Consider the following 15,615-nt stretch of genomic DNA (forward strand, 5'->3'; position numbering starts at 1 on the left):
AGGTAAATATTAGCTACCATTCAGTCAAGCATACCCACTGATGGGCCTATCGCCTGAGAGGATGAGAATCAAAGAGACACAGGTTGGCATTCCGGCACTCCAGCAATATTTACCACAGCTACCATTTGGAAGCAACGAAAATATCCATCAAGAGAGGAATGCACAAAGAAGCAGTGGTCCATGTACACAATGGAATATTACTCCAATAAAAAAATTATAAATTCAATTTAGAAACCAACCATAAATAAGGAGACATCAGCTTTTGGAGGGTTATCCAGGCACATTCCACTCTAATGTTTAACCGAGGAACACGACTGGCAGAAAGGTCTGTTTCTGTAGTTACCAGAATGGGGAAAGCAGAAATGCTGCTGCCAAATGGCCGTTACCTGCAACAGCAGCTTTAAAACCTGTGCTTATAATCACTTCCTATGCACAAGTACTGGAGGGCAGTAAATGAAACCTGCCTTCAAAATGTCTTCAGGGAGGTAATGGCCAAAATATTTCAAAATGAGGCAAATACTTCAAGAAAACCATTTGAAGAGGTAAGCTGTACTCACAGTTTGAAGAAAAACAGGACATGCCTGAAAGCTCAATTTCAAGGGATTATGAGACACATGCAAATCCAACCACAAACAAGTATCAGCTCACACCTGTCAGAATAAAAATCAGTAGAGAAACTACAAACAATAAATGCTGAAGCAGTTGTAGACAAGTGCATACACTCAGCTTTAAGTGAGACATAACCTGGTAAGAGCCACTAATGAGAACAGAATGGAAACGCCTTTACAAGGTAAATATTTGTCTACCATATGATCCAGCAGGCCCATTTCTGCGCCTATAACCGAAAAAGACAGAATTGGAAAGACACAGGCAGACAAATGTGCATTGCAGAAGTAGTACAATAGCCCAGACATGGAAGCAACCAAAAAGTCCAGCAACAGATAAGTGGACAAAGAAGAACTGGTACATGTACAGATGGAATATTAGCCAAGGAAAAAAATGACACAATGCTATTTGCAGCACAGTAGATGAGTCTAGAAATAATCACGTAACTTATAAGTCAGAAAGCAAAATACACATATCCTATGATACCATTTATAGATATTCCCTAAATATTCATACCAGTGGAGATATTTCCACAGAGAAAGGCAATCACAGATTCATTAAACAAACATGTTTCATCAATGGAAAGGTGTGAGGATTGGATACATTAAGATGTCGGGATTAACAGAGATATACAAACACAGGTGAAGTATATAATCACCAAAGACATACGGAATACCAAGAGAAGATTACTCAACATTGTGTCATAACCTACAATGGGAAAAGGATCCAAAGAAGAAAAGAGATATGTATATGTGGAAAACAACCACATCTTGCACACCTAGAACAAGTAAAAAATTGTAATCACACTTTCTGTGATAAAAAATGAAAATTAAATTTAAAAAACAAACAAGAAGTATTCAGATATAAACTTAAGGGGCTTTTTCCTCGCATATTCCATTCTAATTTACAACCTAGAACACGACTTCCATTGAGGCGCTGTTGCTCTAGTAACCAGATTTAGTAAAGGAGAACTGCTGCCGTCTTTTGGTCGTTTCACACAACAGCAGCTCTAAACGCAGCGCTAATGGTTACTTGATAGTCAAAATAATTGCAGGCCTGTAAATGACACCTGCCCTCAAAACAAATCCTTGGGTCATAAAACGAGCAAAAATCTCAAAGACGTCCATATTTCAAAATGCAATTTCAAGAGGCATATTTTATGCACATTTTGTATTCTCTTTTTATTTATTTATTTTGGTTATACAAAAAAGGGTATGGAGAAATGCTCAACATCAGAAATTAATAAAGCCATGCCAATCCAGTCTACAAAAACGTTCACCTCACAGCCATCAGAAGGATCATCAGCAAAATAAGTCTACAAAATATAAATGCTGAAGGGTTTTCAGAGAACTGTGTACCCTCTAGCAGCTGGTGGGATGTAACATGGTAACAGCCAGTACTGAGAACAGAATGGAGGTGTGTCTAAAGGTAAAAATTGAGCTACCATGTGACCTGGTAGGCCCACTGATGGGCCTGTCAGCTGAGTAGACCTGAATCAAAAAGACACAGGCTGGCAATCCTGCACTGCAGCAACATGTACCATAGCCAAGACCTAGAAGAAACCGAAATGTCCGTCAACAGAAATAGGCACCAAGAAGAATTCGTCCATGTACACAATGGAATATTAGCCATGGAAAAGCATGGAACAGTGCCGTTGGCACCACCATAGAAGGATCTAGAGATAATCACCCAACTTGAAGTAAGAAAGATACCGAAAGACAGATATCCTGTTACATCACTTATAGGTATTACATAAAAATTGATACCCATGAAATAATTTCCAAGAGAAGGACACTCATAGATTCAGAAAACCAAATTATTTTTAACCAAATGGAAAAGTGTAAGGAATGTATAAACTAGGATATGGTGGTTTACAGACATGTACTAAAAGATATGAAATATATAATCAAAAAACATCTGTGGAATACCAAGAGAGGTCTACTCAACACTCTGTAATAACCTACACGGGAAAGGATCCAAAGATGGATAGATCTATACATAGGTATAATGAACGAGATTCTGTACACCTAGAACACACACATTTTTCTCAAATATTCTCTGATAAATAATAAATATTAACTTTAAAAAACAAACAAGAAGGAGATATTAGCTCTTGGGGGTTTGCCCTGGCACATTCTGCTCTAATTTGCAGCCTACAAACACGATTTCCAGGAAAGCTCTGTTGCCCAAAAACCCAGAGTTGGAAATGTAGAAAGGCTGCCGCCTTGTGGCCGTTCCCCGCAAGAGCGGCTTTCAAACCACAGCAAACGGTCACTTAACATTCACAAGGACTCAACACAGTAAAGGACAACTGTCCTCAAAAATTGTGCAGAGGTATGGAACGGCCAAAATAATTCAAAACTGGCAAATTTTTCAAGCAGATAGTATTAAGAGGTAAGTTTTACTCACTATTTTTTTTAAAAAAGAAAATGGATAAAAGCTCAACATCAGGAATTATTAGACTCATGCAAACCTAGCCTACAAAAAGGTTTCAACTCACGCAAGTCAACTACCATCAATCAAAAGTCTACAAACAATAAATGCTGAAGGAGTTTTAGGGAACCGTGTACCCACCAGCTGCTGGTGAGATGTAAAGTGGTAAGAGCCAATAATGAGAACAGAAAGGAGCTGCATTTAAAAGTAAAAATTGAGCCAGCATTCCATTCAGCAGGCCCGCTGCTGAGCCTCTTACCTGAAAAGGCCAGAGTCAAGAAGGCACAGGCTGCAACAGCTTCACCGCAGGAGTTTTCACAATACCCAAGACACGAAAGCAACTAAAATGTTCATCAATGGATGAATGGATTAAGAATTGGTCCATGTACACAATGGAATATTAGCAATGGAAAACAGTGAAACACTGCTCTTTGAGGCACCATAGATGAACCTAGAGAAAATCACAGAACATGAGGTAAGTCGGAAAGCAACAGACATATAGTATGATATCACTTATAGGCGTTATCTAACAACTGACACAAATGATAGTATTTTCACAGAGAAAGAAGCTCACAGACTTAGAAAACAAACCATTCTTATCTAAATGGAAAGGTGGGTGGTATGGAAAATTAAGATTAGGGTTAACATACGTGTACAAATACCTATTAAATACATATATCAAAAACACCCACCATATAGCAAGGGAGGTCAACGGAACACTCTGCAATAATTTACATAGGAAGAGGATCTGTATATATATATATGTGTATATATATATATATATATACACATATATATATATATGTAATGTACAAATGAACCAGATTGTATACACCTAGGACAAACAATATTCTAATCATTACCCCAATTTAAAAAATTAAAGAAAACGAAGAAGAAATAATGGGATATAAACTTACGGGGTTTTTCCCTGGCACATTCCATTCTAATTTATCACCTGGGAACACGACTTCCAGAAAGGATGTGCTGCCCTAATAACCAGATTTGGGAAAGGAGAAATGCTGCCGCCTTGTGGCCATTTCCGCCAACAGCATCTTTAAAGCCAGTAGTAATGGTCACTAAATATTCACACAAATTGCAAGCCTGTAAATGACACCTGCTCTCAAAAAATATCCTGGGGTCAAAAATCGACCAAAAAATTCAAAAGAGGACAGAAGAAGGCAATTTCAAGAGATTTATTGTACTCACAGTTTTTTTCTCTTTTTGTTTAACAGAAATAAAACAAGGCATAGAAAAATGCTGAACATTAGGAATTATTAAAGATATGCAAATCCAAATTTAAAAAACCTATCAGCTCACAACAGTCATAATGGCCATCAGCAAAAATTTTGCAAACAGTAAATGCTGAAGGGGTTGTGGAGAAATGTGCACCCTCGTTTCTAGTGGGACATGGTAAGAACCAGTAATGAAAACACAAAGGAGCTGCCTTGATAAAGTAAATATTGAGCTACCATTCAATCAAGCATACCCACTGCTGGACCTATCGCCTAAGAGGATGAGAATCAAAAAGAAACAGGGTGACAATACTGCTGGACCTATCGCCTAAGAGGATGAGAATCAAAAAGAAACAGGGTGGCAATCCTGCACTCCAGCAATATTTACCACAACCAACACTTGGAAGCAACAAAAATGTCTGTCAACAGAGGAAGGCACAAAGAAGAAGTGGTCCATGTACACAATGGAATATTACTCCAATAAAAAATATATACAATTTCAATTTAGAAACCAAACGTAAGTAAGGAGACATAAGCTTTTGGGGGTTTATTCAGGCACATTCCTCTCTAATATACAACCGAGGAACACCACTGGCAGGAAGGACTCTTTCCCTAATTCCCAGAATGGGGAAAGGGGAAATGCTGCCGCCCAATGGCCGATACCTGCAACAGCAGCTTTAAAACCTGTGGTAATGGTCACTTCATATGCACAAGTACTGGAGGGCTGTATATGAAACCTGACCTCAAAATGTCTTCAGGGAGGTAATGGCCAAAATATTTCAAAATGTGACACATACTTCAAGAAAACCATTTGAAGAGGTAAGCACTACTCACAGCTTGAAAAAAAAAGGACATGCCTGAAAGTTCAATTTCAAGGGTTTATGAGATGCATGCAAATCCAACCTCAAAGAGGTGTCAGCTCACATCTGTCAGAATAAACATCAGCAGAAAAACTACAAACAATAAATGCTGAAGGGGTTGTGGACAAGGGCATATCTTCAAATTTAAGTGGAACGTAACCTGGTAAGAGCCACTAATGAGAACAGAATGGAGACGCCTTTACAAGGTAAACATTTTGCTACCATATGATCCAACAGGCCCTCTCCTGGGCCTATAACCGAAGAAGACATAATTGAAAGACACAGGCAGGCAAATGTGCATTTCAGCAGTGTTAAAATAGCCAAGACATGGAAGCAAACTAAAAGTCCATCAACAGGTGAGTGGACAAAGAAAAACTGGTCCATGTACAGATGGAATATTAGCCAAGGAAAAAAATGACAGAATTCCATTTGCATCACCATACATGAGTCCAGAAGTAATCACGCAACTTGTAGTAAGTCAGAAAGCGAAAGACACATATCCTATGATATCACTTATAGGTGTTACCTAAAAATTGATACCAGTAAAGATATTTCCACAGAGAAAAGCAATCACAGTTTCATTAAACAAACTTATGGTTCACCAATGGAAAGGTGTGAGGATTGGATCCTTTAGGATATCAGAGTTAACAGAGATATACAAACACAGGTGAAGTATATAATCACCAAAGACCTACGGAATACCAAGAGAAGACTACTCAACACTGTGTCATAACCTAAAATGGGAAAAGGATCCAAAGAAGAAAAGAGATATGTATATGTGGAAAACAACCACATCTTGCACACCTAGAACAAGCAAAACACTGTAATCACACTTGCTGTGATAAACAATGAAAATTAAATTTAAAAAACAAACAATATTTAGTGAGATATAAACTTAAGGGGCTTTTTCCTGGCCCATTCCATTCTAATTTAAAACCTAGAACAGGACTTCCATTGAGGTTCTGTTGCCATAGTAACCAGATTTGGTTAATGAGAACTGCTGCCGCCTTGTGGTCGTTTCACACAACAGCAGCTCTAAACGCAGCGCTAATGGTTACTTGATAGTCAAAATAATTGCAGGCCTGTAAATGACACCTGCCCTCAAAACAATCCTTGGGTCTTAAATCGAGCAAAAATCTCAAAAGACGTCCATATTTCAAAACGACAATTTCAAGAGGCATATTTTAGGCACATTTTATATTCTGTTTCTTTTTTTGTTATAGAAAAAGGCATGGAAAAACGCTCAACGTCAGGAATTAATAAATCCATGCAAATCCAGTATAGAAACACGTTCACCTCACAGCCGTCAGAAGGATCATCAGCAAAAAAGTCTACATAGTATAAATGCTGAAGGGGTTTTAGATAACTGTGTACCCTCTAGCTGCTGATGGGATGTAACCTGGTAACAGCCAGTACTGAGAACAGAATGGAGGTGTGCTTAAAGGTAAAAATTGAGCCACTGTGTGATCTGGTAGGCCCACTGATGGACCTATCAGCTGAGTGGACCTGAATCAAAAAGACACAGGCTGGCAATCCTGCACTGCAGCAACATGTACCAGAGCCAAGAGCCGGAAGAAACCAAAATGTCCATCAACAGAAATAGGCAGCAAGAAGAAGTCGTCCATGTACACAATGGAATATTAGCCATGGAAAAGCATGGAACAGTGCCATTGGCAACACCATAGAAGAACCTAGAGATAATCACCCAACTTGAAGTAAGAAAGATACTGAAAGACAGATATCCTGTTACATCACTTATAGGTGTTACATAAAAATTGATACCCATGAAATAATTTCCAAGAGAAGGACACTCACAGATTCAGAAAACCAAATTATGTTTAAGCAAATGGAAAGGTGTAAGGAATGTATGAATTAGGATATGGGGGTTAACAGACATGTACTAATATATATGAAATATATAATCACAAAATACCTATGGAATACCAAGAGAGGTCTACTCAACATTCTGAAATAACCTACACGGGAAAGGATCCAAAGATGAATAGATCTATACATAGACATAATGAAGCAGATTCTGTACACCTAGAACACACACAACAATTTTCTCAAATTTGCTCTTATATTTAATAAAAATTGAATTAATAAAACAAACAAGAATTATGGAGATATAAGCTCTTGGGCATTTGCTCTGACACATTCCACTTTAATTTTCAGCCTACAAACACGATTTCCAGGAAAGATCTGTTGCCCAAAAACACAGAATTGGAAACGTAGGAATGCTGTCGACTTGTGCCATTTCCCACAAGAGTGGCTTTACAACCACAGCTAATGGTCACTTAAGATTCACAAGGACTCTGGGCTGTAAGGCACACCTGCCATCAAAACTTGTGCTGAGGTATGGAATGGCCAAAAGAATTCAAATCTGGCAAATTTTTCAAGGAGATAGTATGAAGAGCTAAGTTTTACTCGCTATTTTTCAAAAAGAAAATGGATAAAAGCTCAACATCAGGAATTATTAGACTCATGCAAATCTAGCCTACAAAAAGGTTTCAACTCATGGAAGTCAACTACCATCAGACAAAAGTCTACAAACTATAAACGCTGAAGGTGTTTTAGAGAACTGTGTATCCTCTAGCTGCTTGCGAGGTGTAAAGTGGTAAGATCCGGTAATGAGAACAGAAAGGAGCTGCGTTTAAAAGTAAAAATTGAGATGTCATTCGATCCAACACGCCCACCACTGAGCCTATCACCTAAGCGCTGAATCGAGAAGACACACGCTGACAAACCTGTACTGAAGTAATACTGAAAACAGCCAGGACATGGAAGCAGCAAAAATGTCAGTTAACAGATGAATGGACAAACAAGAAGTGGTACATGTACCTAATGGAAGATTAGCTTTCAAAAAAAATGAACAATGTCGTTTTCATGACTACAGGTGAGTCTGGAAATAATCATATTATGTGAAGTCAAAAGTGTATGATATATATCCTATGATATAATTTATAGATGTTATCTTAAGATCCCTACCAATGAACATATTTCTAAAGGAAAAGACACTCAGACGTATAAAACAAACTAATGGTTAACCAAAATGAAAGGTGGGAAAATTAGGATTATGGGGTTAACATACATACACTAATATATGTTATAAGTATATAAACTTATAATATATAAAATATACAAATTATATAATCATTAATATATATAAATTATATAATCACCAAACACCTACCAAATACCAAGGGAGCTCTACTCAACACTCTGTAATAACCTACATGGTAAGAGGATCCAATGATGAACAGATATATGTATGAAAAATTGATCCTAATTGGTACATCCAGAGAATCAGAACACTGTAATAAAATTTACTCCAATAGGGACTTCCCTTGTGGTGCAGTGGTTGAGAATCTGCCTGCCAATGCAGGGGACACGGGTTCGAGCCCTGGTCTGGGAGGATCCCACATGCCGTGGAGCAACTAGGCCCATGAGCCGCAACTACTGAGCCGGCGCGTCTGCAGCCTGTGCTCCACAACAAGAGAGGCCACGATAGTGAGAGGCCCATTCACCTCGATGAAGAGTGGTCCCTGCTTGCCGCAACTAGAGAAAGCCCTCACACGAAACGAAGACGCAACACAGCCAAAAATAAATAAATAAATATTAAAGGCAAAGAAGAAAGGGGAAACTGTAGATCGAGGAAGCATTTAGTTTAAAAAAATTTACTCCAATAAGAAACATAAAATAAATTTAGAAAACAAACATAAGTAGGAGACATAAGCTTTTGGGAGTTTGTCCTGGGACATTCCACTACAATTTGCAACCTAGGAAAACAACTTCCAGGAAGACTCTCCTGTCCTTGTAATCAAAGTTGGGAATGTAGAAATCTGCCGCCTTGTGGTCAATTCCCGCAACAGCAGCTTTAATCCAGTGCTATTGGTCACTTAATATTCACAAGGACTGCAGGGCTTTAAATGACACCTGCCCTCAAAAAATATCTTGCGGTCAGGAATGGACATTAATATGCAAAACAGTAGAAAATCCAGAGAAGACAATTTCAAGAGGTAACTTTCCTCACAGTGTTTTTTTTTAAGGACAGGAAAAAATGTTCAACATCAAGAATTATTAGGGACATGCAAATTTAAACTACAAAAAGGTATCCGCTCACAATAGTCTGAATGGCCATCAGAGAAAAATGTCTGCAAACAATAAATGCTGAATGGGTTTCTGAGAATGGATACACTCATATGCTGTTGCTGGGATGTAAACTGGTAACAGCCACTAATCAGAACAGAATGAATGTGCCTTTAAAAGGTAACAATTGAGCTACTATGTGATCCTGCCAAAACACTAATGGGTGTGTAACCCGAGAACACCAGAATTCAGAAATACCCAGGTACCTAAAAATGCTCTTCAGTGATACTTACAATAGCCAGACATGGATGCAAGCAAAATGTTCAAAAACAGATGAATGGGCAAAGAAGTGGTACATGTACACAATCGAATATTAGCCATGGAAATGATGAAACAATGCCTTTTGCATCACCACTGATTAACCTAGGGGTAATCATACTACATAAAGTAAGTCACAAAAAGAAAGACAAATATCCGATGACATTATTTACTAGTATTATCTAAAAATTGATAACCATGAATATATTTCCACTGCGAAACACCCACATAGACTTTGAAAAAGGTGAAAGGAATGGAAAAATTAGGATGTTGGGGTTAACATGCATTTAATAATTCATATAAAATATATAATCAAGAAGGACCTACTGGATGCCAAGGGAGGTCTACTCAACTCTGTCTAATGACCAACATGGGAAAAAATCTAAACCTGATTAGATATATGTATACATATGAATGAACCAGCTTCTTTACACCTAGAAAAAACACAACATTGTAATCAAATTTACTCTGATAAGAAATAAAAATTAAATTAAACAAGAAGTAACGTGACACAAGATTTTGGGTATTTGTCCTGGCACTTTACACTCCAATTTACAATCTAGGAAGAGGAATTCCACTAAGCCAATGTTTTACCGAGTAATCAAGTTGAGTATGAATAAATTCCACTGCCTTGTTGCCCTTTCCTGCAACTGCAACTTTAAAAACAATGCTTATGTGTACTTAATATTCAGAAGAACTGTTGGGCTGTAAATGACACCCACAATCAGGAAATGTTCACGGGTAGATAAGCAAAATAAATTCCAAAGGAACAGACTTTCAAGATCCTATTTCAATAGGTAAATTTTACACTGTTTAAAAGAAAAGAGCTTGAAAAGATGTTCTAATTCCTATATTATTAGCGTCATGGAAATCAAAACTACAATGAGGGATCACTTCACATGAGTAAGAATAGCCACGATTGAAACGTCTACGAACAGTAAATGCTTGAGAGGTTGTAGAAAAAAGGGAACCGTCCTATGCTGCTGTTGGGATCTAACATGGTAACAGCCACTATAAGTAAGAGTATGAAGGTGCCTTTACAAGGTAAATTTAGAGGTACCATATGATCCAGCTGTCCCACTCCCAGGCGTATAACAGGAGAAAACCAGAATTGGAAAACACACATGCACCCATATGTGTACCACAGCACAATTTACAATGTCTAAGACATGGAAGCAACCAAAATATCCATCAGCAGATGGACGGATAAAGAAGTGGATAAAGAAATATTACTCAAAAATGAAAAGAATGAAGGAACGCCATTTGCAGCATTATAGATAGAATTAGAGATAATCATACTAAGTGAAGTAAGTCAGAAAGAGAAAGTCAAATATCATATGATACTACTTATAGCTGAAATTTAAAAATTGATACCAATGAACTAATTTACAAGAGAGAAACAGGGACTTTCCAGGTGGTTCAATGGTTAAGAATCCGAGCTTCCAATTCAGAGGGCATGGGTTCGATCCCTGGTGTTGGGAGAACTAATATCACACATGCCTTGCAGTACAGCCAAAAAAATAAAATAAAAGAGAGAGAAACAGACTTAGAAAACAAACTTATGGTTACCCAATGAGAAAGGTGGGTGGAAGGAATAAATCAGGAAGCTGGGGAAAATATTTACACACTAATACATATAAGACAGTTTATCAACAAGGACCTACTGCATAACAAAGGGAGTCTACTCAACACTCTCTAATAACCTACATGGGAAAAGAATCTGAAGATGAATAGACATATGAATATACATAACTGAACAAGATTCTGTACGCCTACCACAAACAGAATATTTTAAATCAACTCTACTCCAATAAAAAAGAAAAATTAAATTAAAACAAAAACAAGAAGTAACAAAACAGAAGATTTGGGGTGTTTGTTCTGCCACAGCCCACACTAATTTACAATCCAGGAGCCCGTCTTCCACAGTAGGTCTGGTTACCCAAGTAACCAGAGAGGGGCATGAAGGAAATCCTATCAACTGTGCCCATTTCCACAACAGCAACTTTAAAACATGTGCTTATGGGCACTTCATATTCACAAGGACTGCCAGGGTGTAAATGACACCTGCCCTTAACAAATGTCCTGTGGTAGTTATCGAGCAAAAGTTCAAAATAGTCAGACTTTCAAAAAGCCAATGTCAGCTGTAACTTTTTCTCACAGTGTTAAAAAAAACACATGCAAAGATGCTCAAAATCTCGAATTATTAGACACATGCAAATCAAAACTACAACAAAGTATCACCTCACAGTCAGAATGGCCATCATCAAAAAGTTTACAAACCATAAATGCTGGAGAGGACATGGAGAAAAGGGAACCCTCCTATGCTGTTGGTGAGATGTAAGCTGGTAACAGACACTATAAAGTACAGTATGGAGATGCCTTTTAAAAGTAAAAATAGAGCTACCATATCATCCAGCAGTCTTACTTCTGGGTGTACATCTGTAGAAAGCCAGGAATGAAAATGACAAATGCACCCAAACCCAAACATGCACTGCAGCACTGTTTACAATAGCCAAGACATGGAGGTAACCAAAATGTCCATCAACAGATGAATGGTTAATGAAGAAGTGGTATATGTACACAATCAAATATTACTCAGAAATGAAAAAGCATGATCATCTCTAGGTCCATTCCTGTTGCTGCGAATGGCATTATTTCATTCTAAGTGAAGTAAGTCAGATAGAAAAATACAAATATCATATGATATCACTTATAGTAGAGTCTAAAAAATGATAGAAATGAACAAATTTATAAAACAGAAACAAACCAACAGACTTCAGATATCCTTCAGGGAGAAAAAATTTTAAATGTTTCCAACCACTAAATGTAAGCAATAAATAACATTGTAAAGTATTAATTCTCCCCAAATTAACCTATACCAGGCATTAGCAAACTAAATCTGGAGATCACATCCAGCCTATCACCTTCTTTTGTAAATTAAATTTAATGAATGACCCACAAGAAAACCCATAATGAGACGTCATGTCACACCTCTCAACGTGGCTATTATTCCAAAGTCTACAAATATGAAATGTTGTTCATGACATGGAGAAGGGAATCCTAGTACACTGTGGGTGGGATTGTAAGTTGGTACACCCACTATGAAAAGAATATGGAGGTCCTGATAAAAGCTAAAAGTAGAACTATCATATTAGCCGGGAATTCCACTGCTTGGTATACGTCCAAAGAAAATGAAGACACCAATTTGACAAGATACATGCATCCCAATGCTCATAGCAGCATTATTTAAAATTGCCAACATATGGAAGCAAACTAAATGTCCATCAACAGATGAGTGAATAAAGAAGATGTGGTATGTATACACAATAGACTATTATTCAGCATTAAAAAGGATCAAATTCTGCCATTTGCAACAACGTGGATAGGCCTAGAATATTTATACCTACTTAAGGTGGAGAAGGACAAATACACTATGCTCTCACTTCTCTGTAGAATCTAAAAATACAAGAAAGGTATGTATATAACAAAACAGAAATAGATTCACAGAGAAAAAATTAGTGGTTACTGGTGGGGCAAGTAAAAGGGGGAGGGAAAAACAGTAGGTTGTTTCTCTAAATCCAGTACCCCTATGTATGAACTAAACAAACAAGGATATATAGTACAATACAGGGAAATATAGCCATTATTGTGTAATCACTTCAGTGGAGCCTGATCTATAAAAATATTCAATCCATACATTGTACCCCTGAGACTAATGGAATATTGTAAATCAACTATACTTCAATTTAAATAATCCATAGGGTGGCTGAATGGATTAAAGAAAGTTCAATTATACTGTGTACAAGATATTCATGTTAACTTCTAATCCATATATAGCATAAAATTGAAAGATTGGGGAAAAAATACTCCATGAAAATGATACTTGACTGACTAGTCTATTATGAGGTAAAAAAGACTTGAAGTCCAACCTCTCAAAGGAAAGAAGGTTATCATATAATGATAAATGGATTAATTCATCAAGAAATCATGACAAGGGCTTCCCTGGTGGCGCAGTGGTTGGGAGTCCGCCTGCCGACGCAGGGGATGTGGGTTCGTGCCCTGGTCTGGGAAGATCCCACATGCAGCTGGGCCCGTGAGCCATGGCCACTGGGCCTGTGCGGCCGGAGCCTGTGCTCCACGGCAGGAGAGTCCACAGCAGTGAGAGGCCCGCATACCCCCCCCCCAAAAAAAAGAAATCATGACAATTATAAATATGTATGTATCCAGCTTTGCAGCCTCTCAACATATAAAGAATATATTAACCCACGTGAAGGGGAAAATGTGCAGAAATAAAATAATGATAAGAAACATCGATACCCAACTTTCAACACTGTATAGATCATCTGCACATAATATCAATCAGGAAACACTGAACCTAAACACACACTTGATATCAAATGAACAAAACATACATCTACAGTATATTCCACTCAACAGCAGCAAACTTTCCATTGTTCTTAAGTACACATAGAACATTGCCTAGGGTAGATCCTATGTTAAGCCACAAAACAAGTCTTCAAAAATCCAAGAATATTGAAATCATATCAGGGATCATTTCCAACCACAATGGTATGAATCTGAAATTCAATATTAAAAAAATAATTGAAAATTAAAGAACACTTAGAAATTAAACAATAAGCTCCTGAATAGCCAATGCATACAGGAATAAATCAAAACGGAAATTTAAAAGAAATCTTAAAGCAAACCAAATTGGAAACACAAAGTACCTAAATTTATGGAATACAGGAACAAGACTGCAATTCAAAGAGTTATGTTTACAGTAATAAACGCATATATTTTCAAAGAATTCTTGAGAGGGGATCAAGATGATAGAGTAGGAAGATACTGAGCTCCCTTCCTGCCAAAGACACACCCAAATTACAACAACTTACACGGAAATTATCTCTGAAGACTAGCAGGGAACGTTTTCCACAACTAAAGATATAAGGAAGGAGAAACCACAAGGCAGGTAGGAGGACTGGAAACACAGTCTAATTGGAGCCCACACATGGAGCACAGTGACCCACAGCTGGAAGATATCACAATTGCATAGGTCCTCCACATGGAGGGAAAGGTATGAGCCTGGCATTAGGATGCTCAGCCCAGGGTTCCTGCACTGGAAGAAAAGAACATAACAGGTCTGGCTTTGAAAACTTGCAGGGCTTATTTTCAGGAAATCTGGAGGCTAAAGGAAACTGAGACTGCTCTCATAGGGTACACACAAATCTCACATGTTCTCAGTCCCTGTGCAGAGCCAATAGAGTGAAAGACACGTGTGTCAGACCCACTTGCTAATCTTGGAGAGCTTCTTGGAAAGGCAAGAGGCAGCTGAGACTCCCACTAGGAACTGAGACATTGGCAAGCAACATTTTAGAGTCTTCCCTGGAACTGAGTAGAATCGGGCCTGCCCCATTTACCACCATGCCCAAAGCACTCCTGCACCAGAAGACCTCACAACCAGACACACTGGGGGCCTACGCTGTCCGCCTGTGCACCTAGAGCACCACACAGCCACCCATAATGGAGGGCTGCCTTGGATATCAGCACACCCATGGCAATCACATACTGCAGGGGCTCACAGCCATTTAGGCCAGAGTCCAACACCTCATACCAGCTTGTCTACAGCTGTTGGCCCTGCCGTAAGAGAAAGATGTGTGCAGCCCACACAGGGGACGCCCCTGGAGCATGTGGCTCTGCTGGCCAGAAGACAATGTGCTGCTGGGCTCTATCAGTCATCTCCTATATAAGGCCACTTCTCTGAGACCTGGGAATGTAACAACCTGAACCTAATGAATAAAGATGCACAGAGAATTAGGAAACATAAGGAAACAGAGGAATATGTTACAAATGAAGTAACAAGACACGACATCAGAAAAAGAACTGAATAAAACAGGGATAAGCATTCTACCCGATAAAAAACTTGTTCACAGTAATGATTATAAAGACGCTCACCCAAGTCAGGAGAAGACTAGATAGACATAGTGAGAATTTCAACAAAGAGTAATAACATGTCAAAAAAACAAAACAGTGAACAATACAATAAAAGAGATTAAAACACACACACACACCACACACAC

This window comes from Phocoena phocoena, chromosome 2, assembly GCF_963924675.1.
Source record: "Phocoena phocoena chromosome 2, mPhoPho1.1, whole genome shotgun sequence".
Classification (NCBI taxonomy): domain Eukaryota; kingdom Metazoa; phylum Chordata; class Mammalia; order Artiodactyla; family Phocoenidae; genus Phocoena; species Phocoena phocoena.